This window comes from Ambystoma mexicanum, chromosome 12 (assembly GCF_040938575.1).
Source record: "Ambystoma mexicanum isolate Mex_15411 chromosome 12, UKY_AmexF1_1, whole genome shotgun sequence".
NCBI classification, from domain to species: domain Eukaryota; kingdom Metazoa; phylum Chordata; class Amphibia; order Caudata; family Ambystomatidae; genus Ambystoma; species Ambystoma mexicanum.
Window position 1 is genome coordinate 243,114,681 of NC_090936.1, and position 25,984 is coordinate 243,140,664.

Sequence of the window (25,984 nt, forward strand, 5' to 3'; positions counted from 1 at the left end):
GCAGTCATCCTCTTCCAGCTCGTCTTCGGTTCTTTCGTTCCAGTGGTCGACTTTGCCTTCCAAGCCAAGAGACTCGCCTTTTAAACAGTTTCTCCCATTCATTCAGCCTAGCTGCCACTCACCCAGCAGGGTGGCTGTCCTTGCAGGACAGTCAGCCAGCCAATCACGCCAGAGTGCATTTGGGTCTCCTAGGAGTCTAAGCACAGAGTTTCGGGCACCTCCCTCACTTCCTGCCCACCCCAGACACTCAGGCGGCAGAGGCAGTCTTCAGTCCAGGAGCCCGCCAAAGGTGTAGGAACAAAGGGACCAAACCTGGTTTGGCGCACACAGAGACTCTAGAACATGGGTGCACAACATACGGCTCGCGGGCCAGTTGCGGCCCGCCATGCTGTTTTGTCCGGCCCGCGAGGCACAAACACTTTCCTAAAGGAGGGCGGCCCGCAAGCAGCATAGGCCGCCCTCCATTAGGAAAGTCTTTGTTGTCTTCCGGGCCGGACAAAACACTGGCCGTCATTGGCTCAGCACACACGCACCACGTCGCTCCTACGAGCCACGTAGTGCGTGTGTGCTGCACCAATGGAGGGCCAGCACTACGGCTGGCGTGGCCAGTAAGGCTGGATGCTGGAAGGCATTTCAGCCTTGCTGGCCACGCCAGCCGTAGTACCACTCACCTCGCCAGCGTTCCAGCTTACCTGCCTTCCAGCACGTCTCCGGTAAGTGGTCTGTGTGTTTGTGTGTCGGGTCTGTTCTGCTGTATGTTTGTGTTGTGTATGTTGAAATGGGGGGATGTAGGGGGGGTCGTGTCGGATGTGTATGAATGTTTGTTTTTGAGTGTGTTGTGTAGGTTGAGATGAGGGGGTGGGGGGGCGTGTCAGGTGTGAATGGATGTTTGATTTTGAATGTTCGCGTTGTGTATGTTGAGATGCATGTATGGGTGCATGCTTCAGAGTTTGTGTGCTGAGTTGGGGGGTTTCGGTCTGAATGGGTGCATGCTTGAGTGTGTGCTGAGTTGGGGGGTGGGGGTTCGGGTCTGTATGGGTTCATGGTGTATGCAAGAGTGTGCCGAGTTGGGGGGAGGTGGGGAGGGGGGGGGTTCGGGTCTGTATGGGTGCATGTTTGAGGTGTATGTGCCGAGTTGGGGGGTGGGGGGGGGGGGTTCGGGTCTGTATGGGTGCATGGTGTATGCTTGAGAGTGTGCCGAGTTGGGGGGGGGTTGGGTCTGTATGGGTGCATGGTGTATGCAAGAGTGTGCCGAGTTTGGGGGGGGGGGGGGGTCGGGTCTGTATGGGTGCATGTTTGAGGTGTATGTGCCGAGTTGGGGGGTGGGGGGGGGGGTTCGGGTCTGTATGGGTGCATGGTGTATGCTTGAGAGTGTGCCGAGTTGGGGGGGGTTCGGGTCTGTATGGGTGCATGTTTAGGAGTGTGTGTGTGCTGAGTTGGGGGGACCATGGGGCATAGTGTTTGGTTGGGGGTGAGGGGGCCATGGGGCATAGTGTTTGGTTGGGGGTGAGGGACAGGGGCATAGTGTTTGCTTGAGGCGTGGGGGCCATGGGGCATAGTGTTTGGTTGGGGGTGAGGGGGCCATGGGGCATAGTGTTTGGTTGGGGGTGAGTGACAGGGGGCATAGTGTTTGGTTGGGGGTGAGGGGGGCCATGGGGCATAGTGTTTGCTTGGGGGTGAGGGGGCCATGGGGCATAGTGTTTGGTTGGGGGTGAGTGGGCCATGGGGCATAGTGTTTGGTTGGGGGTGAGTGGGCCATGGGGCATAGTGTTTGCTTGGGGTTGAGGGGGCCATGGGGCATAGTGTTTGGTTGGGGGTGAGGGACAGGGGGCATAGTGTTTGGTTGGGGGTGAGGGACTGGGGGCATAGTGTTTGCTTGGGGGTGGGAGCCATGGGGCATAGTGTCTGCTTGGGGGGTAAGGGACACGGGGTATAGTGGTTGGTTGGGGGTGGGAGCCATGGGGCATATTGTTTGGTTGGGGGTGAGGGAGCCATGGGGCATAGTGTTTGGTTGGGGGGTGAGGGACAGTGGGGGCATAGTGTTTGCTTGGGGGTGGGAGCCATGGGGCATAGTGTTTGCTTGGGGGTGAGGGACAGGGGGCATAGTGTTTGGTTGGGGGTGGGAGACATGGGGCATAGTGTTGCACTCCAAGAGTGAACTCAATAATAAAGCTAAAACAGGCACAGTTAGGAGATGTACATCCTTTGCTTTTTCGGAGGAAACCTGACTCAACAAAGGCCATACTCCTCTTGGGCAACCTAAACAGCAAACTATAGCAGTCCAAAATAACGGAATGTCCAATCGAGGGTCAATAAAATATATATAATTTAAACAGACGATATACAATAACTACATTGAAATAAATGATAACAATGGAAAATGCGTAGTACAAAATATAAGTTTGAAATGCAATAAAAATCATTACCCCTCAAAAACACTTTTTCCATGTGTTTAATACAAATTGGGGGTTGAAAAAGCCTCCTGACGTCGCGCCTACCACCCCGCCCACTTTTACTTTTTGGCCCACTATAGCCCTCATGTAAGGTACTTTCGGCCCTCTGTCAAAATTAGTTGTGCACCCCTGCTCTAGAAGGACCTTTCCACAAAGAAAAGGCAATTTAAAAAAAAAAAAAGAAAAAAAAAAGAAAAAAAAAAGAAATAGGGTCCCATTTAAACAAAGGAGGCTCAGACGCCATCTGGAAAAACAAGGCTACTGCGATTTAATGCTACCGGTGTTCGCGGTCGGGAAAATTAATGGTAGTTCGTTGTAAAACCACTGCCACCAGCTATTTCGAGAGGAAAGAGTAGCATTTCACTGTTGCATGAGTTTCTAGGCATAGAGGATACTAGGTAACCCCTCCAGCACTCATTGTAAGATAGTGTGCTGGGTCTAGGAATTTGAAGAGACTAGTAAAGTCAATTTCACTTTACTTTCTCTGGGAAACAGTAGTTTATTCCAGAGAAGGTAAACTTTGGGACAGCCAAAAACAGCTTCCCCGTGTCAATGCACTGAGGGTGCTGTGTGACATGAAGAGGATGCCTATGGAGTGGTCTAAAACTCCATAACCAAAAGAAATAAACACAGAAAACAAACAGAATTAAAAGTACAGAGTCCCAAAGTTCAGCAAAGAGCTGGGGGTCTCTTAAGGTAGAGCGGAATTAGCACATTTATGAGAATTCTCCCCAACACAAAGCACTCACATGTAGTCTGATGTAAGCCAGCCACTTAATAAACTCAATCTCATCACAGGGCATTGAGGGCATGTTAGTGAGAATTCTCAAAAATGTGTTAATTCCCTCCACCTTAGAGACACCCAGCAACTTTGCTGTATTTTGAATACTTGATTTTTTTTTTTTTTTTTAACCTGGAAAGAAGACCCTCCCCCCCCCCCCCCAGTCCCTCACGTATTTGAATGCGATTTTTACAGACTTTTTTTGGTTATGGAGTCTAACAAATTCCATAGGCATCATCTTTTACAACTGTTTCACAAAGCACCTTCAGTGCAGTGACACAGGGAAGTCTTCCAGATTTCCCAAGGTTTAAATACCTTCCCTGGGATCAACTACTGTTTCCCAGAGCAGTAAAGTGGCATTGTAACTTTCTAGACCCAGCCCACATTATCTTCCAAGAGAGTGCTGGAAGGGTTACTTAGTATCCCCTTAGTCTAGATTCTTATGCAACATTTTTTATGTCACTCTTTCCTCACTAGGTGGCAGTGGCTTTCATTATGAACTACTGTGGTCTGCATTTACTGCGACCGTTCATGGCTCTGGTAAAGCAACTGCGGGAGCCATCTTTTTCAAAATGACGCATAGCCATCTTTGATAAAATGGCCCTTGGTCTTTTTTTCGCCAGGTCTTTGTGGAAAGGTCCTTATAGTTTCTCTGCGCGCCAAACCAGGTTTGTCCCTTTGTTCATTTTGCCTTTGGCAGGGTTTCTGAGAGAAACCCGCCTCTGGCTCCAGAGTGTCTGGAATAGACAGAAAGTGAGGGAGGTGTCCGAAACTCCCTGTATTTAGTCTCCTAGGAGACCCAAAAACACTCTGTGGGGATTGGCTGGCTGACTGACTGTCCGGCAAGGACAGCCACCCTGCTGGGTGAGTGACGGCTAGGCTGGAATGGGAGAGAAGTGAATAAAAGGAGTTTTTTGGCTTGGAAGACTGAGTCGACCACTGGACAAAGGAAGCAAAGAAGTGCTTGAAGAGGACGCCTGCTACAACTCCTGGACCGTTGGTTTGCCCGGTGAAGCCCTGTTGCAGTGACTGCTTGCCAAGTTCGTATCGCCAGAGAAGCCCCTGCAAGGAGGATTTCTCCCTTTGAGTTGGTGGGACCAATCAACTCCAAAGTAAGCCACCTGGACATCCATCTCAGAGTTGGTTGAGTTTCCTCAAGAGTTTCTGCATGAAACCAAATAGCCAGGGAGAGGAACACCAGATTGTGTGTGTTGCTTTTAAGGTAATCTAAAAATTTTGGAAGGTCCTCTGGACTCCCACGAAGCAAGACAGACCGAGCCGACCCCCCCCCCCTCAGCCGAGTGCAGGACCCCAGAACCAAGGAAAGTCCACCTTCACAGCCAGGAACCAGGCTTGTTGCTATTTGCTCACCACAAGGAGCTGAAACGCAAAACAGCCACTGAAAGTGAAGTTTGCCGGTTGCCAGTTTTGACAGTGCAGGAGTCTCCCTGACGTCCTCCCTCTTGTCCCCCACGACTGAGGCCCAGGAACAGTGAGATCTGCAGAGCTGCACAGGAACAGAAGTCCTCAGCTGCATCTTTTCTTCTTTACCAAGGTAGTGTAAAACAAGTCTAAAAGAACATACCTCTTACTGTGGAAGTGCTTGCAACTTCTGCAACTCAAGTCTTGTGGCCCTACATTTGATTCTTCTGTTTATCGAAGACTCCTAGGAACTTGTGCAAAGACTTTTCCATTTACTTACCTGAAGAGCTACATCCCATACAAAGACTTTTTCCCCATTGACTTAGTTTGCAATAGAAGAGTCATTCAATAGGCTAATCTAAAAGTATTTGCCCTGCTTAAGAATATTTGTGATCTCTTGTGTTCTAATAACCTTTACCTTTAACCAACGTTTAAGAGTGCTCTGAATGCCAACAGTAAGATATTAATGTCCCCAGGACCCTTGTTATTGAAGTCACCTGTGGGTGTAGGTTGTGTGTGGGCCATCCCAAAAGGGTCTCGTCTGATTCAGCAACTCCGAGTGTACAGTATTGAAGTGTATTTGTGAGTAAATCAATAATTGTTTATGCAAGAAACCTTGAGTGTAAGAGTGTCTTTGAATACCTGTAACTGAATTTTTGAGTAACTCCACTACAGCTCATATTTCCCCTATTGAGATCAGCCTGGTTGCTCAACACCCTACCAAAACTGTAGTACAAGCTTATACCAAAGGTTGGGTTGCCTATACCTGTAGTCACAGTTGTGTTGCCAGAGGGTACTGCATGCAGACTTTGCCTAACAGGGCAGTACCTTGTTGAATCTATTGCCTTCATACTGGTGGCTCTATAGATGTTTTGGACTAAGACTCTCATAACAAATCGGAATCGACTAGGCCTGCTAGGGGGAATGAATGTTCTAATAAAATCATCTGGCGGGCCAAAAGTTGCATACCCCTGGAACTTCACATAACACTCAAATTGCAAAATGAAAAGGCCTTACAGTATTGCACCTAGAGCTCGGTCTCTCCCCGTTTAAGGGAACACTGATGCTTCAATAAAGAACCCTTTTGATCTGTTTAGTTCAATAATTAACTGCTAGAGGGGGCAATTTTATGGGCAAAGATCCTGTTGAACTATGCTATGAGAATGATAGCCTGGGGCTTCCCCCTGCCTAAAGACTGAATAGCTATTACCTAATCCTTCGTTATGAGGTTTAAAGTACCTCAAAACGGTTAGTTGGGGGATCTGGAGGTGATATTTATTCAAGAACTCCAATATTTTGTAATTCAAGGGCAATGCTTCAGAGCTGTGTTCAGAAATGGTAAGGCACATGATTATCTGCTACGCTTTTCATCGGCTCATCATATACTCGTGATATCACCAAGCCATCCTGTCTAGGTCTTACATACCCAATAGATTACCCAGTCTTTTATTGCTATGATCAAATTTGGTGAAGTTCATTTAATTCATTAGTTTGGCCTGCCAGGGAGTAGACAGTTGAGCAACCAACTGCTCATTTATTGACAACTGCATCTAAGGAAGAAACCTCTTCATTCTTGCTTCATGATGCATGTGGATGTGTAGGAGCATCTATCCAAGGTTAAACGGGGTTCAAATAACAACATGCACTCAAATTAATCTATGGGGTAGCAAGGTCACAGCAGTCTTCGCATTCACTTAGGGAATGAGAGAAGGCTGCTTTTAAGCAGTTAGTTCCACCAGATCAAACAGGAAAAACACTAGCAGGGTAAACTGAAAAACACAATAAGAACCATGTAAAGAGGAGTAGGTAAAAAAAGGTTAAGAGCCTGTTGGGTAGGTTCTTCTAAAGTCCAACTGGTGTGGGGGTTCGTAAGACTTCATTTTGTATTTGTCACCCAAATATATGCCTGTACTGGAAGTCAGTAGAGTGGCTGAGCAGCCAGGCTTATTTTAGGAGGGATAATGTGAGATGTAGAGCAGTACAATGAAATCATTATAACAGGGATCCAAGTAAACACTCCCTCAAATTATATTTATATATACATACAAGCAAATCTAACGCAGCAACAAAAACACCCAATGACAAACAGAATTACTTTCTTTTTTTGGGTGAGCACTGTGATATATTCTGGTGCGTTTGTCCAGTGTTTTTGTGGCTTCTGAGCCTGTTTTTCCTGTGCTGGCCTGCATCCAGAGGGTGCAGTCCATGGGGTGTAGTCCTTGGTGTCTGGCCTTTTCCCAGTCCCACCCACTTTCGCGTCCATCTCCCCCGATTGGTACATCCACTTGGTCATAACTGACCTTCCCAGGGCAGCCCTCTGCCTGGCAGCCCCTGCAGCCAAAGGGCCCCAAGGCAAAGGGCGGCTCCTACATTGGCGGCTCCAAGACATGTCTACAGGTATCAGCAGGGTAAGCCAATGAAGCCAATTGTCAGACAACAAAAACTAAGTGTGGCATGGGTGGTGTGTAGAGCAATTACTCTACACCAGACAGCCCCCGCCACTCTACCTTACCTTTCCATAACGTAGCCTGCCTTAGACTTGGACCATGCATACTTAAGAGAGTTGTGACCACGAGCCTAAATCCATTCATGGCTGGACTGTAAATGTTGCATTGCATTACACACCAACTTACTTGCCAATGTTAACTAGTACCACACTGTTAAGCAGAATTGCAGGCAGTACCCTCTGGGACCACAACACACAATTAGGACTACAAGTGTAAGCCAAACCAACGTTTGGTATAAGGCTGTACCACACAGTTTTTGGTAGCGAGCTGAGCAGCCAGGCTTATCTCAAGAGTGAATGTGAGCAGTACAAGTATTTACACAAAGGACTTAATCACAGTGGTTCAAATAAAACACTTATACTCAAGGTTTCTTGGTAAAAACACCTATTAATTTATTACACAATCATTTAGAAAACATTTCACTAGGCGAATATAACTTATTATAAACCAATATAATTGGTGAAACAGGAGCCAAATAGCAGTTCAGTACTTAGAAAGGAGCAAAAGGCACAAGGTAAGTAAAATAGATCATAAATACTTTTTAGACAGTGCAAATAGCTTCAGTTCACCAGAGGAGTTCAATTCAAGTCAATGGGCTAGTGTTCTGGATAGGAAAGAGAAGTTCTGGGGTTAAACGGTAAAGTCTTTGCGAAAGTTCTTAGAAGTAGTTTAGGCGAAAAAGATTCATATGTTGGGTCACAAGCTGATTAGGCCTGCAAGTTGGGAAAGTTTCACTAACTTTCACCGTGAGTGGCGTTCTCTCAATCGGGTTGGCACAGTACCTTGTATGAAGAAACAAATACTGCTGAAGTCGTGGTTCCTGGCAGGTTCTGCAGATCCGGCTGTTCCTGAGCCTCAGTCGTGGGGACAAGAGAGGACGTCGGGGCGGGGGAAATGAGGGGAGGGAATGGAGGGGGGTGCAGGAGACGGGGACTCCTGCCCTGCACGGGATCGTCGAAGAAAGCAAACAAAATTGAGTCACTTTAGATCCAGTAGCTGTAGATTCAAGAACACAAACTGGTGTCCCTCCCCCTGGTAAATCCTAACCAGCCTTGAGAATGGTGTCCAGGTGTCTTATGAGTCGATTGGTCCCACCAACAACTCCAAGGAAGAAGCCGTCCTTGAAGCAGCTTCTCTGTCAATTCGGACCTGCAGCAGGGGTTCACCGGGCAAAGCAACGGTCCGGGAGTTGCAGCAGCCGCTCTTCCAGGTCGTCTTCTGTTCTTTCGTTCCAGTGTTTGACTCGGCCTTCCAGTCCTGGAGGCTCACTTTTACTTTTAAACAGCTTTCTCCCATTCATTCCAGTCTAGCTGTTACTCACCCAGCAGGGTGGCTATCCTCACCGGACAGTCAGCCAGCCAATAAACACCAGAATGCATTTGGGTCTCCTAGGAGACCAAGCACAGGGAGTTCGGGCACCTACCTCACTTCCTGCCCACCCTCGACGCCAGACGCGGTCTTCAGTCCTGAAGCCTGCCAAAGGCACACAAACAAAGGGACCAAAACCTGGAGTGGCGTGCAGGGGAAAAACTCTAGAAGGAACTTTCCAAAAAGAAAACTGCAAAAAAAGAAGACCGGGACCTGTTTAAACAAAGGGGCTTAGGGCGCCATCTTGTAAAACATGGCTCCCGTGATGTTTAGCTACCGGTGTTAGCGGTTGGGAAAAATCATGGTAGTTTGTTGTAAAACCACTGCAACCAGCCTTTTCAATAGGAAAGGGTAGCATTTGACTACTACATGAGTATTTAGACAAAGGGGATACTAAGTAACCCCCGCCAGCACTCCATTGTAAGATGGTGTGTGCTGGGTCTACGAATATAAAGACTAGTAAAGTCAATTTCACTTTACATTCTCTGGGAAACAGTTTATCCCAGAGAAGCTATTTAAATCCTTGGGAAGTCTAAAAAGACATCCCTGTGTTACTGCACTGAGGGTGCTGTGTACCACATGAAGATGCCTATGGAGTTCTTAAAACTCAAGTCAAAGAACACACATGTAAAAAAACACATCAAAATACAGCTAAGAGTGGGGGGAGGGGGTGGAAGGCTCCAGGTAGAAAAAAATCCAGCAAAGTTGCTGGGGGCCTCTAAGGTGAAGGGAAGACACATTTCCCTGACCATGTTATCCAGAGTCTGTTCCCCTTGGAACGGTTCTGGGGGTACCTGGAGGTGTAATCTTGGCATTGAGCGTTCTCCAGAGTTGCGAACAGATCCATCTCTGGGAAGCCTCATTCTGCGAAAACGTTGGACAATGTCTTTGTGTAATCGCCATTCGTACTTCCAGGGCAACGGAAAGTCTTCCCCTGCAGTTGTGTCTGGAAAGCTTTTAGTGCTTTGAACACTGCCAACAGTTCCAACAGGTTTATGAGGTAGGATGCTATGTCTGACGACCAAACTCTGTGCGCTGTTTGTTGAAGCAGGTGAGCTCCCCCATTCTGTAAGAGACGGGTCTGTGGTTAGAGTGGCTTCCACTGCGGGGGTGGTAAAGAATGTCCCTTTCAAGAGGTTGTCCCTCAACCACCACTGCAGCGAGAGAACGTGGGCCGGTAAAACGACCACTAGATCGTCCCATTGTCTGCTGGCCTGACACCACTGGCTGTTGAGCCACTCTTGCATTGGGCGCAGGCGCACGTGAGGCACCAAGTAGATACAGGACGCCATCATTCCTAGCAGTCGCATAGCCTTGCGTACAGTCATCCCTTGACTGGCTACATACGGATGGAACTGAAACATGTTTTGGACCCTCTCGTTGGAGGGGAAGACGAGGCCGCCCTTTGTTTGAATTAGAGCTCCTAGGTACTGTTTGACCTGACTGGGGTCTAGGCAGGATTTCTTCTTGTTGATAGAGAATCCCAGACTGAATAAAATATATATCCTCTTTTGGGTATTTGACAGACATGTTTCGTAAGAGTCCCCTGTTATGAGCCAGTCGTTGAGGTAAGGATAGACCAGGAAGGATTGCCTGCGCAAATGTCCTGCTGCCACCGCTAGTACTTTTGTAAATACTTTTGGTGCAGATGCTATGCCGAAGGGTAGTACTTTGAACTGATAATGCTTGTCCTGTATCATAAATCAGAGGTATTTTCTGTGTGCTGGCAACAATGAAATATTAAAGTATGCATCTTTCATGTCCAGTGTTGCCATGTAATCCCCGTGATAGCAGTGGAATTACTTCCTGTAGTGTGACCATGCAGAACCTTTGTGGCTTTACAAACATGTTCGCTGGGTGCACATCTAAAGCAGAGCTCATGGCTGGATCATTTTTGGGTACAAGGAAGTACACTGAATAAATACATTCTTTTACCTGTGGCAGAGGTACGATTTCTACGGCTCCCTTCTCCTGTAGTGTTTTGACTTCCTGCAGAAGAATGCGAAGTAGAGTTCGGCCTCTTCCTTTGCCACGGCGTTGACCCCTTTGGGGATACAGGGTGGTGTATCCGCCATTTCCCTGTATAGAATTCCAATTGTTTCCTGATGAGTATTGTTGAGGGAAGCATGGCCACGAAAAATCTGTTTGGACCCAAATCCTCTTCTTGTAGAGGGTCTTTGTGTAATCTGGTCCAGTGTTTAAGGTGCCATGCTCCTTTTTTTGCATTTTCGAGGGCCTCATCTACCGCCTTCCCAAAAGGTTGGAATCTTCCACGGTTTGTTTATTAGTGACGCTTGCATCTCTGGCTTGAATCCAGAGTTCCGTAGCCAAGCATGTCTTTTCAGGAGTGTGCCCTGAGCCAGGGAATCGACCAGCCATTTCTGGAGAATACAAAATATTGTTAAGGATGCTCTGGTTCACCTGTCTGCCTTCAGTGATAGTGGTGAGGAGACGAGTACGTAGGGGGTTCAGGAACCTCCTGTAGGCCTTCATGTAGTAAAGCCCACTGGACATCGGCGTAGCTGGCCAACAAGGTATTGTTGGCCATGCGCCTGGAGAACACGGCCGCAACCGTGATCCTTTTTCCAAGGGCGTAAAGTTGTTTACCTTCCTTATCAGGGGGTGCCTCGTCGGTTGACAAAAGGATCCCTGCCCACTTTTGTGTAGTAGTCACCACCACGGAGTCTGGGGTGGAATGACCTGATATACAGGAGGGTCTGATGGAGAAGAGTGAACGTTTTTCTATTTACGGCACAAGACACCTCTTGTGAGAGCAGGTGTCGTAATTTAATTGAGGAAGGGGGGAGGAAATGGCCTGGCTGGCCGGTGGATTTTCCTTAAGGATGTCCTCCACGAAGTCAGCTTCGGGGACTGCCTCATCCGTAGCAATTTTAAAATGATCAGCTGCTTTACGTAACATTACGTTTAAAGTCAATTGGTCGTGCACTGGCGATGGTTGTTGCCTAGTGGGAGTGGACTGGGGCGAGTCCAGGGACAAGACATCAGGGTCTTGATCCGGGGATTGCCATGGTTAGGAGCTCCGGCAGCGGGTGCTGCCGGAGCTTCCGGTGTACCCGTTGGTGCTGAAGTATTTTTTCGACCTGGCCTAAGATTGACTTGGGGTTGTGTGCTTTGTGCATGTTGGTCTTTGTCGCCGGGGTGCAACTTCCCTATAGCAGTGCCTAAGCCGTGCCTAGCGGGGCCGGGGACAGATGATGCGGAACGCAAGCGTTCCGTCGAAAGGTCAACAACCTCTGGTTCAGAGATATGATCGTCACTCTCGCCGTTGTCACATTCGGTGGCTGCGGGAGAAAATTCAGCCTTCGATATACCGTAGGCCACTCAGCGATTGACTCTACGCTCCTTTAATGCCTTAGAGTGGAGCTTACAAGCCGCGCATCCTTCCTTGTGATAGAGGGGCAGGCACTGGTTGCACCGTCTGTGCCCATCTTACCAAAGGAATTTGCTCCTACAATTAGGGCAAAACCTAAATGGAGTCCGCTCCTTAGTGGAGGATTGGTAGTGTGACGAAGACCGAAAGGGAAAGAGGAAGGAAAGGGAAAGGCATTTGGGGAAAGGCATTTGGGGAAAAGACCCTGGACGCACACTCTTCCCGATTTCCTGCGCTGCGTTCCCGTTTCATCTATCCAGACTCCAGATTCCAACTACAAGGCCAAGCATTGCTGATCCTGCTCCAGCAAGGCCTACAATATTAAAAACTTTAATCTCCCATTCACAAGGAGAAAACTGTGGTACCTTTGGCATCCTGATCCAGATTGGCTTGCTGCCACTCACTGCATGCCACTGCCATCCTGCTACCCTGATGACCTGTATTATCCAGTGAAAAGAATTGCCAGTCCAGAAGTGCTACCCGGTAACCAGCCCATGCCCAGCTGATCCTGTCCCGCTGATTTTGCCCGGCTGTTATTTGTTTGACCAGATCTGTGTGGTGACCAGAATGCTGACTGTCCAAAATCCAAAAAGTGGACTGTGATTATCAATAGGAACCATAGAAAACCATAGTTTAGCTTGCCCTGCTTTGTTCCATCCCAGTCGCTAAGCTATCCTAACCCCGAAATCTCGTTAACATTGTCTGCATTATCTGTGAAACCCTGCCTTTGATTCCTACTTTTGGCGCCGTTTTTCTGACATTTTCGTTTTGCATAGAATAGTAAGATCCTTTCAGCAGAACAACTTACATTTTGAACAAAGGATTATCGTTTGTTCCAACGTGCAATACTTCATTATTTCAAGAAAAAAAATCTGTCTACACAGATTGATGCGAAAATTAAGACTCAAAATGTTCTTTGATTCGCAACCTGAAATGGAATCTAGACCACCACAAAGCGACTTACTGGAAATACGTCCCAAGAGCACATTTGACCCACATGTCCAAAAATCAATTCTGAATTTGAGAACAGTGTCCTACAAGATTTAAGCAGAATTGACTATAGAAGAAAAACACCAATTAATTTAAAAAAAACGCCAACTAGATCTTAATAGATGACTGGCGAAAAGTGAAGACATTACCATTAAACCAGCTGACAAAGGTGGAGCAATTGTTATCATGGATGCATCCTTCCATGTTAAAAGATGCATTGAACTCCTTAACGACACAGACACCTATGCTATATTAGATAGGGACCCGCTACCAGAAATCAGAGAACTGATTAACAATAAAAAGCCAAAGAGAACAAATGGATTAATGATTCAATGGATCAATAGGTCACTAATTCCCATCCCATTACACCAGTCTTCTATGGGCTCCCTAAAATTCACAAAGATAAACAAAATCCACCCCTCAGACCGATTGTTGCTGGGATAGAGTGTCTTTGACCCACTGGCAGTCTACATTGACAGATTACTAAAACCACTCATACAGGAATCATCCACATACCTAAAGACACAACAGACTTTCTTAATGGACTTAAAGATTTCTCAGCTATCTGTAAAGACTGCATACTATTCAGCCTTGATGTATGTAATTTATATACCTCAATACCCCATAGTGAAGGTATAGATTCTGTTGAATGGTTGCTACTTAACAATTCAGGTGTGAAAGGTAATCCTCAGTTCATTCTGGAGCTACTCAACTTAGTCCTTTACAATAGCTATTTTAGACATCAGGGCAAATACTTTACAAACATCGGGTACCTCGATGGGATCATCGATGGCGCCCGTGTATGCTAATACTTTTATGTTTCAGTTCGAAAGTCAGCATGTACTGGAACACCCCACATGGGCAGCATACATTTTAACCTGGAAGAGGTTTGATGACATTTTTTGCATTTGGTGTGGCACACGAGATGACCTAGATCAGTTTTTTGAATACCTTAATTCAGTGCACCCCAGTATCAAATTTACTATTGAGATTGGTAACACTTATCTACATTTTCTTGACATTAACTTGAGCATTGTTCACAATAAGATTGTTACGTCTGTATACCATAAACCGACTGATCAACAATTTGCTTCACTATTCTAGCTTCCACCCGAGGGCAATGCTCCAAAGTCTACCATATAGTCAAATTTTACGCTTGAAAAGAATAATTTCTGACCCAGAAGTTCTAGATAAGGAATGCACAAATCTTGTTGGTAAATTTCAGAACAGTGGGTACCCACCGGAAACTGGAAATTGCCAAAGATAGAGCTTCAGAGAGATCTCGTACAGATTTATTGAAACCTAAATCTGTTAAAAAGATACCCCACTTCTATACATATAAAAATTCTCAAGACAGTTTTCAGATCACAAAAAGTATAAAGACACATTGGAATATCCTTCACAATGATCAAACTATTAGAATTGTTCCCCACACCGCCAATGATGTGTTTTAAGCGGGGTAAAAATATAAGAGACAAGCTGGTGAAAGCTGAGAGACCAAAGGGAGAAACAACTTTTCCTAGCCACCAAAAATCTAGGCACCTTCCCTTGTTTAGGGTGTATACACTGTAATAACACAATCAACAGTAATGTAGTGACTCACCCCAGGAATGGTCAAAAAATCAAATTAAAAGACTACTCCACGTGTCTGACATCAGGTGTCATATATATATTGAAGTGCCCTTGTGGCAAAGTGTATGTAGGACAGACCAAAAGACCTGTCAAATCAAAGCTGTCTGAACACAAGATGTAATAACCAATACTCACTGGTAGCCCGCCACTTCAACATGCAGAAACATTCAATTGCCCAATTAAAATATCAGGTGCTAGAAGTTGTCAAACGACCTACAAGAGGAGGCGACTACCAGTCACTCTTACTACAAAGAGAGGCGTATTGGATTGACAAGTTAAGCTCTTTACAGCCCTGGGGTTTAAATGAAGATTTCACATTGAACTATTTTTTGTGATTTGAATTTGTCAATAAGGAATGCTTGATCTTCAACAACAAACTTGAAAGTTACATTACTATTCCAGTGTCTGACTGATCTAAGGCACTACTTTGTTGCTTTGATCTTCTGTAAATTAAATGCGTTTACCCAACTGAGACCGTCACATTGTACTAGGTCTTCCATGTGAAAAAGATCTAGGGTTAGTTTCTCCACCTATTATAGACAGAGGTTACACGCAGTCATTCAGTGACCTTGCCCTGATTTGATAATTATATTTATTTTTCCCCCTCTTAGATCAGAGCATTCTGTCCAATTTACAACCTTTTTCTCATTGCTTATTTCAATTATATTTCACACGGTAAACAATTATTCTTAGCTTTCCTCTCCCTGTTCTATGTGCGGACCAGTATTTGTGATGCCCGATTTACATTTTACACTAGGTATCTGCACCGCATGAATTTTTCGAATCAATCGATCTTATTTCGCACTTTTTGATTCAAATGACTTCTAGTTTATTGAATATCTAGAGGTCCATACTCTATCACAACATATAACCTCGTTTCAAGATGGCCGATCTTTCGGCCCGATTACTCCTTAGTCCTTCTTTATCTATAACTCTAGTCCTCCCATTTATCTCCATGGTCACATGCTGTTTCTATGGTTTGTGAACAAGCTGCTCGGCTAAACAGACCCTGTTCAGGATTGTCCCCCTACGCTCCAGGTAAGCGCTAATGCATTAGCATTTGTCCATCTAGGGACCAGGAATAAAGTTACTTAGTCTCATCATTCTTTTTTCCTTACACTTTCTTTAGTTGATACTCTACCTAATCCATTTCTGCTGGATTCCTCAGCTGTAGACCGGCCGCACAATCTTGACATCAGTTTCACATCAGCTTCAAGAATTGTGCCTTGTGCACATCCTAATCATGGTAATTTTTAACATTTCAGTTTGCCTTTATTAAACATCACATTACGCTTTCACTACTCCATTTTAGATTGCTGAGTTTTTTTATACTAATCAGGACTCCATTCCTGTTCAGCTTGTTTATTTGCGTGACAGAACTCCTACATTCTGAGGCACTCCTGCAGCGACAGCGGGATATTTGAGGTCCACACTTTACGTGGGCTCTTCTATTGATTATTTACCGTCATCCACATTCTGGCTAGGTATGTTATTCGATTTTAATATATTTCATACTAATGTCAGTTACTTTTAAACAATGAGCTTGACATTGATCAGGCTCTGTTATTTACAGATTTCTAGTATCTTTTTGGGAATTGGCTGTGTCTGTAGGAACTAACTGATACACGAAGACAGTCTGTTTACTTATTTTTCCTGCTTTGTCGGATTCTTTGTTTCCGACACTTTCTACACACAAAGGTAACGACTTTCGCATTTCTTGCCCACTAGATCGATAGAGCTGAGGAACTACTAGCCTTTTTTCCCCTATATATTCACTTTAGCTTATGTTTCACCATCCACTTGATAGGTCCCATTAGAGGTATCATTCCACTGAACTTTAATATGTTGTACCTTTTACTGTCTATTTTACAGGAAGGGGTGTATTAATTGACCTTCAGTTTCTCTCTCAAACATGGACCACATAATTCACCTTATAATGTTGCATGTATTACAACGCATATGTTACAACTAACATCACCACATTTTCTAAATTGTAAAATTGAATATGTTATGAACAATCTATGAATTGTGCCTATAATATTTTCTTTACTGAATTTGTGTTTTTCCTTTTACATTAAGAGTCCAAGTTTGGCCTTATGAAGGAGAACTTCCTCGAAACGCGTCGCTATTTAATTTGGACTCTATTTTTCCTCAATTTGAGCTTCATCTATTGATTCAATTTTGTTTCTATGCACTGTAAATAATTTCTCTGAACTATAATTCTTGCTGAAAATATAGCTTGGCTATTTGTTTATCTCACACTTCTGTGTCGGACCATATTTGTTGGAAACAAAAATATGTACAATGCCTATAACTCAATTTGAACAACTGTATTGGATTAATCCAAACATTTAAAAGTGTGCAGGGGACGGGAGGGTTCCCAAGTTGAATCCTCTTTCTTTTTACTGTTTATTGTCGGGGTCTTGTGCCATGACCCCAGTTCCTCCCCTGCACCTAAAAATGTATTTAAAATAATCCTTGAATTTCTTTACTAAACTTACTTACCATAGGTGTGCACTTCTATCTAAACCCTTTGCATAGAAAATCAGCCATTAGCTATTTCAAATCCGTTTGTTTTCCATTTGTCATTCCCGATTACCTGCTACTTCCATTTATCCATTTAGAATTGATTTGTGGGTCGAGGGAACATTGCCGGGGGAAAGTCTAACTCAAGTGCTATCTTACCTAAAATCAAAAAGTGTTTATTTCCTGATGTTTTGTAGATGTGGCAATAGAACGTTAAACTAAGTGCATTACTTACATTCCTATTGTTCTCATCACCCCATTGGTGCTTGCTGACCCTTATTAGAAATTGTATGATTTCTTTCAATTTTTAAATATATTTTATCAACCAGCCTGTTTCATGCTCCATTGTGATCCGGGGTATTTGTAAAGGGGATGTGATATGAGTGGTGTACCATATCAATATTGAATCTGATCTATAAACATAAGCATTTAAATTATGCGCTGCATACTGGGCCGAGACTAAGGTGTGCCTCGCCCGATTGAAATCCTTAACACACCCAAGGGTGACCATTTTCCCAAAAGGCCCTCCCTCTCCCCAACCCCTATTGTTGTCAGTGTCCTCTCTGAATCGGGTTGGAGTCCTTTGTGTGTCTGGAAAGGGAGGCAGTGAGGCAGTGAGGGCAGTGAGGGAGGGCTCCGAAGTCCCTGTCCATTGTCTCGAAGTGTGCCCGAGTGAATCCAGTTCCTGGGTGATTAACAGTCTAGGGTTGTCAATGAATGGGAACTTGCATAAAAAGCGAGGTTTTTGGGACTAGAGGCAGAGTCGACCACTGTAGGACAACATCCGAAGAAGAAAACTTGAAGAGATGCTAGCAGCAACCTCCTGGACCGCAAAGTGCCCGGTCAAGCCCTGCAGCTGTGCTGGCCCAGTTTTCGAATAGACTGAGAAGCCCCGTACGGGATGACTTTCTCCCTTAGTGTGGTGGGACCAACTAGCCTCAAGATACTATTTTGGTGCACCCTCTACCCCCCCCGCCCTGCTGCAACTTTCCAAAGCTGCAGAATCCCAATACCTGGGGTTCGTTGGCCATCTGTGCGTGCATCGTCTTCCAAAGAATCCAGCCAAAACTTTGTGGGCATCCAGAGGACCCTACATAAGCAGGAAATCTGTGTCCAGAGTCCAGGACAGACAGACAGATCAACGAACTTCTAACCAGATCGGTTTGTTCTTAGTTGGCACTGAGAAAAAGGTGCCAAAACCACAAAGAGCCACTGAATCCCACAGTGATGCAGCGGGAAACACTTGTCGTGGTCAGACTTCACCTTGCATCTCCGGTCCCCTTGATGCTAAAATACCACGAAATTTGGCAGAGAGGAGTCCTGTAGCACAAGCCGATCAATCACCAAAGTTCCAGGCCTCAACGCGAACAGCGACGTCTGCAGCACAGTAGCCCAAGCTCTGAGCTGGGCAGCCATTGTGTGATCCAGGGGTACGCCCAAGAGCTACTCCTCAGAGGGCTCAAACCTCTCCACTCCATAGGTTGAAGCTCCTTTGCAGAACTTCACCTACAAGACAGGGCTTTTACAGGACAGCCGCAGAAGTTGGTCGCAGGCCTTCTTCCATTGGGTCCATTGTTGTCTTACACGTCTTGTAGACAGACAGCACACTTGGCCCCTTCAGAGAGATCCTGGAGAAACCTGGAATGGGTGCAGGGGTCCTCTTATCCAAAAGACAAATTATTAACAAGCTGCCTCAAGTGGCAACAAATTAACAAGATTAAGGGAAACAATGTTTTCCGGTAGTGACAGCCCGAAGGACAGGTCAGTTTCCCCAGGACAAATGAGCAAAAGCCAGTGTAATGAAGCTGAAGTCAAGGCTGTGCTGTAAAAATTTCAGTTTGAAAAATAAAAAGTGACAGTTAAAAATGGAGGGAAAGGTGCTTTAAAGAGAAATGCTTCCAACACAACACTTCAGATTATTTTGTCAAAGTGCGAGGGTTTTGCCCACGTTTAAGCTCCATGCTGCAGAGAACACCTTCGCCAATGCATCCATCTTCTTCAGACTCCTTGTCTACATGAAGTAAGACGACATGGTCGTCCTAGATTTAACAGTAGTGGCCGTAACTACTAACCGTTTAGGGCCTGGTGTAAAGTGAAGAAGGGCTGGTCAATTCTGGTAGGCCTATATTATTTGTGAGCTCCCCTCAACTGATTGAGAACCTGGGTCCTGCCAGTAACTGAAATCAGGGCTGGGCTGCTTCAGATTGTGGCCCTTTGTCCATAAAAGCTGCCAATGCATATTGTAGCAGAGGCTTAGATTGAGCTCCAAGGCTGTGGGGAGTAATAACTTCTGCACTACCCTTTGAAATTGTGCTTTTAGGTGCCGACTACTCTAACTTGATGTCAGGGGATGCATCCAGCACATTCGCGCCACATAGGCACGACACCAGCGCCATGAGCTCTGCCTGTTTCAGTCAAGGAATAAGGTACCTGACTGAGCCCGAAGCCAATCAACCGCTCTATCCAGAGGGGAATGGATTCCACCCCTTCTTGGCAAAAATGTAACAAATGAACTCCAAGAAATCCACTCTGGATTCCGGGTTGGAGTTCAGTTCCTGCACAAGGGCAGGTGCCAAGGGAAAAAACCCCAGCTGCGCAGACATGCATACTCTGTTGCAGACTGGGCTGAAACAGACAGTCTTATGCTTTAAAAACAGTCAAGCTCAAGGGTCTATGGCCTTTTCTTGAGGTCTTTGTGCTCGTTGCTCTGGGCGCCGTTATCCAAAGCCCTGCCAACAGCATGGAGGCTGAAGCCGTACCTGCCCCAGCCTTCTCAAACTAGAGCATTTGTTGTTCAAATTCTTTCCACTGATCCCTCTGTGGCCCTTTGGAGGGAAAGGACATTTCCCCTTTCCTAGGACACATTAAACTTGTGTATATGCCTATGCTTTCTCCCCCCCCCGCCCTTGTAAGAGGAAGCGGAAGAGTGGTAAGATGCACTACAGGAGCAAAACCTTTTCTTAGATCTTGTGTCTCCTGCCTTCCCTATGCTCATACTTCTCAGGGGTGGGCCCCTCAGTATCAGCCTCTGAGGACTTTGGTCAAGTGGCCTGGCGACTTTGAAGGGAGTCCATCGAATGCCAGTTTTGACAAGTGCTCCCCAAAGGACTTTGGGTGCATAGACTGGCAGAAGCGACTGTTAAGGGAATTCTCCCAAAGTCCTACTGGCAGTTAGACTTTATTAAGCTATCTCAGTGGTTTGTAGATTTCCAACTCTTAGCATCAGTCTGTACTAGCTCAGGTATATAAAAATATAAGGGATGCCTGGTGATACGTCTATGGTCCTCCAGGCGATTACAATGGAGAAAGAGAGGGGTGGACCAACTAGACGAAAGATGACCGTTACTATTTTTTTAAAAAATCGTATCATATTTATTGTACAAATACAAAGAACAGTTTCATAAAAAAATAAAAATTAATAAATTGGGCTCGGTTGTACGAAAAACATCCCTCCACACGCATTTCATTCATAACTCACACAGGCATCCATCATACTCGCATACGTTGGGACAATGAGGTAACGTGTTATTACCATCTCAAATATTAATGAAACAAATGTCACTTTAGCACTCTGCTATTCTATGATGTTAACCTCTGGGGATCTTCAGGGGTGAAAAAACTATCAGCGACATATGTTTCCATTGCAATATTAAATAAGGGTGGGGATCCCCTTGTCCGGTTAATTTTGTTCAACCTTCTCATCATAGAATAGCAGAGTGCTAAAGTGACGTTAGTTTGATTAATATCTGAGATGGTAATAACACGTTACCTCATTGTCCCAATGTATGGGAATATATTGAATGCCTGTGTGAGTTATGAATGAAATGAGCGTGGAGGGATGTTTTTCGTACAACCATGTACTAGCTCAGGACCTTAGTAGAGTGGCAGAGCAGTCCGGCCAATCTTAAAAGGAATATGTGAGCTGTAGTTAAGTACACTGAACCTTAGCTAGACATGTACATCAAAGAAACTTGCACATAACCTATATACATATACATATACATATTTATTACGTGTAGCTGCGGTTTTTAACAGTTCACACGGTAAAAAAATTTACTCTGCAAACATAGTTAAGGGAGGAAAATAGTGTAACATCAGCTTGGTTCTAGAGGGGTTATCACAGCAAGTCTTTGAAGTCCAAACCCTAGCTAAAAGGCAGTTCGGAGAGGGGTTAAAGTGTTCACAAGCGGCAGAATATGATTAGTTCCAGAGGATTTCTTCCAGTCTCTAGTGTTATAGAAGAAGTTAACAACTAACAAGGGAGAACTGTACAAGGACTCTATGATGGGACACAAGCAGTCGGTTGAGTCGGAGGTAAGAGGGATGACCCTGGACACCCCTGCACTCCAACGCTCTGGAGCAACTACTTGGAAATCGGGTAAGCAATACCTTTTTCCCCAAACTACCTTAGGTTAGGAAAATGTTCGTTCTGGATGATCCGCGATGTTGCAGCTCTGGACCCGACCTCCGGATTCCTTGGTCTGATGGCTGAAAGCACAACAATGGACGGGATTGCTCGTCAGCAGTCTTGGGGGAGGACCCGTGGCATGACTTCCAGCAACTTCTTGGTTCACACTGTGGTTTTGGCGCCTTTTCTGCAGCACAAACCAAGGATATGGATCGTCCGGTCAATCTTCTTCGCTTCCTGCAGTCCCGCCCTCTGGTGAGGTCTGGGTGAGTTGGATCAGATCTCTGGAGGGTCCTTACAGGTTCAGCAAATATTTGGATGGATTCAGCCTTTCCACGACGATGCACTTGAAATGGGCAGCAGGTCTCCCGGTATTGGGGTTCTGCAGCTCTGAAAACTCCTAGGATTTTGTTAAGAGAACTCATTTCTGTGCTAATTCCCTTGAACCTTAGAGACCACCAGTTCTTTTGCTGGACTTAAGAACTGTTAATTTTAACCCTGGAGTTGAGCAAACCCTTTTTCTCGCTTATGTGTTTTGATCTGATTTGGATTATGTGTTTCCTTTGTTTGGAGTCCTACAAACGCCATAGGCATCTACGTTTTGCATTGTAACACACAGCACCTTTAATGCAGTGTCACAGAAATCCTTTAGACTGCTCATAAGGTTTGAATACCTTTTCTTGTGAGAACTACTGTTCCCAAGAATAGTAAAGTGAAATTGACTTTAGTTACCTTTTCTCTTTGTTGGTCCTGCACACCCCATCTTATGTTGAGTGCTGGGGGAGGGGATTACTTAATAGCCCCCTTTTCCTACTTGCTGTCATGTAACATGCTTTATGTTACCCTCACTACTTTAAATGGTTTGTGGCAGTGGTTTAATAATTTTCCTACCATAGTGCTTTTCTACCGCAGGCTGAATCCTCAGCTGCAGTATAGCACCCGTGGGTGACCATTTCGTTAAAATGGCCCGGTCTTTTTTGCCATTTTCTGTTGGTGAGATCTTTCTTGGGTTTTACTCTGCGCGCAAAAACCAGGCTGGACCCCTTTGTTCGTTTGGTCTTTGGCGGGCTTCAGTGCTGAAACCCACCTCTGGCTCCAGTGTGTGTGGAAGGGTAGGAAGTCAGGGAGGTGCCCAAAAAAACTCCTGTCCTTTGTCTCCCTGGTTACCTGAATGCACCCAGTACCAATTGGCTGGCTGGCTCTCCTTGTAGGACAGCCACCCTGCTATGCGAGTGCCAGCTAGGCTGTGCATAAAGGGGGGCGGGACTGCTTAAAAAGGTGAGGCTTCTTGGACTGAAGGCCGAGTCAACCACTGGTAAGGACATCTCGAAGAAACCGTGAATGAAGCTTGCTGAATCCTCCTGGACCGTTTAACTTCCCGGTGAATCCCTGTGCTGAACTTTTTCTGATCGACAAGAGAAACTTGCTGAAAACATGAAGTGCCACTGATCTGAAAAGAGCCTGTAGCCGCCACCAACCTCATTGCTGCCGCAGGAGTCCCTAGACATCCATCTTGTCCCCACGGCTGAGGCCCAGTAACACATCTGCATCTCTGCAACCAGACAGCAAACAGCTGGACCCTCTTCTTCTAACCAGAAGGTACTGTTCTGACTTTGGGTACTTACCTCAGCATCTGTAGCTTGCTCTTCTCATTTGAGATGTGCAGTAGCTGCTTTTCCTAGAGTTGATTTCAGCTCTAACTTTCACAAGTGCAACAGCTTGTGACCCTACAGTGATTTGTCAACAAACTAGCTTTGTGCAAGATATTTACTATCTAAGAAGTGCCTCATCTCCATAGACTTTGTTCCAATCGACTGCGGCCCCCGAAAGACTCTTCCATTGACTTTTTAACTGCCCCTCATACACATTGGTTTTAAACTAATAATGCTGGGAAAGGTTTTTATCTAGACTTCATTGGAAGATTTAAAGTGCTCACATGCTCTTGAGAACCAGTTTAACCTTGTTCCTTCCTTTAACCTTTCCTTTCTGCAAATTCAGAATTTTACAAAGTGTACTAGTGATCTATAAATGCAATTAATAAATATTGCCCTTTTCAAAGAATACTTATTTAAAAACGACTTAAATATTTTAACTGAAAACCTTGGGTGCAAGTGTTACTTGGATACTTTTATTTGTGGATTTCATTGCTACAGCTCACATTTACACCTCTTGAGATAAGCCTGGCTGCTCAGTCACACTATCAACTTGGGTAGTAGAGGTAGAGGTACACCAATTGGAGGGTTATCCAAAACAAAGAGGACAAGGGTTGTGTAGTCTCCCACAGGGTTATTACATCCATTCTTGCCTAACAGACCTTAGAAGAGGCTCTATCCAAATTTAGTCTCGAGACTGGTTGTTCCTCTTCAGAGCTCCTCTGTCGCATAAAAAACAGGGTCAGGACAGCAGTGGTCAGTTCACGGTGTTGCAAAGGGTCTGCAGGCGTCTATGGTAGTCTTTTTCAGTTACTTCAGCTTCCAGTGGTCGACTTGCTTTTCACTCAGAAGCCTCACCATACAGTTGCAACAAACACTACTCAGCATTTTACAGAAAGGGACGTTTGGCTGTCCAATCAGGTCGAGCCAGACCCTCTGTTGGAGCTGGTACTATTCAGGCACTCAAGGACAGGTGAGTGGAAGACTCCTGTCCCACTTCCTGTCTGCCAAGACACTCTGGAGTCTAGACAGGGTTACCCAAGGGCTCCCGCCAAAGGTAACAGACACACAGACCTCCTCCGCCCAGAGTGGAGGGAAGAAGGGATAACAAGGAACACCCCTGCTAGTAATGGCGAAAAAAGAAGGGAGGCCTCAAGTTGGTGTTAGGGAGAATTCTCGCACAAGTGCGAGACCTGCTCGGAACTGCGAGACCTGCTCGGCACTGCCAGGAACAACTGCCTCAGCTACAGCTTTCTCCGTTAAGCAAGGTACTGTGCAAACGCGGTCCAGAAATATTTTCGGCCATCGTGAAAGTGCGTGGAACTTCCCTCAAAGTCGAAGGCTTGTCCTTCTCTAAACATTTGTCAAACTTTTCGCCTAGCCAAATTCTTCTAAACTCTGTGGCAAAGACATAACCGTTATTTACTAGAACTGTGCTAAGCTATACAAAGACTGAACCATAGACTTTGGCCCAGGCCTATCAGAAGAATTTCTGGTTTTATTTAACTGAAACCCTTTACCCTGCCTATGAATGTATTTGGGTCGTCTATTCTTATAACCTTGTCTTTTCCTCCCTTTTATAAGTTTTTAAAGTGCCATTGTGCTGCCACTTCACTTGGAGCCAAACTTCAATTACTTCCCAGTTGTATTTTTGTGGTTTATTAGTGTGTGATACTGAGCTGCTTGTGCTAGTGTAATGTTTTCTAACACTGTAAATAAATGTATATTCTTTTACCAAGAAACCTTGAGTAAGTGTATATTTGAATTACTGTATTTGTTGGTCCTTTGTGTAACTTGTTCTACTGCTCACTTAAACTCTTGAGAAGTCTGGCTGCTCAGCCATCACTACCACTTTACTGTGTAGTACAGGCTTGTACCAAAGGTGAAATTGTGCTTACACTTGTATTCCTAATTGCATGTAGTGGTCCAAAAGGGTACTCCATGTGATTCTGCCTAACAGTTGGTACTTGGGTGCCCCTATTGTGCCCTACATGGCGATGGATGTAGCCTGCGTTGTAAAAATGAAATAGTTGGTAGAACACTGCCACCAGCACTAACTAGGAGATGTTTCTATGTAACTCAAAGAAGTCACACAAGTAGAGAGAAGGGGATACTAGGTATCCCTCTGGCACTCCACGGACAGTGGTGTGTGGCAATCACTCAGACTATAGAGTTTGGAGAGATATCAAGTCCTTAAGAACTGTAATTACTCAAGGATATAGTAAAAGAAACTTGGGCTCCCCCAGCAACACTCCCCATAAGGATCGGTGTGCTGTAGTAGTAAAAACACAGATGCCTTTAACAGCTATGGGGCAGACAGACTCCATAGTACATAACAGAATTCAAAAAGACAGACCTCGCAAGAATGAATGAGTGGAAAAAGGCTCCACTCACTCTGGATTGAAAGAAAAAGGTCCAGAATCCAGAAAAAAGTGATGGGGTCTCACTAGGAGAGGGGATGAAGCATAACAATGATAAATCTCCCCAACAGCAAAATTGTTCCGTGTCATGCTCCACCTCTAGACACCACACAAATAATTCTGTGGGTCCGTGATGGCCATCTTGGAGCGGCAGTCCCGGCATCGCTTGAACGGTGAAGGATTCAGCCCGACATACTGAAGCCAAAAATATTTCTAGTGTTTGAGCAGTGTTCCTAAACTGCCTGCAGAGAAAAGAACCCAAGGTTTGTGGGCATATGGCATGCGTTATTTTTGCTGAGGTCACAAGCTGCGTCGAGGAGCGAGGTAAGCAGTATGAGAGGATCATGGTGTCCAAGCTGAGCAGTAACTACTGCACCGTCAAGATTTTCTGAGCAGATGGTGCTGGGAGGGTCATCTATGAAGAATCCATTTTG

General features: G+C 45.3%; 1 protein-coding gene across 1 annotated transcript in view; it reads right to left on the reverse strand.

The window, feature by feature from the left end:
• The window catches only part of STRAP (serine/threonine kinase receptor associated protein), a 177,370-nt gene that overhangs the window by 100,259 nt on the left and 51,127 nt on the right, over window positions 1–25,984 (reverse strand). The gene's annotated exons all lie outside the window — the stretch shown is intronic.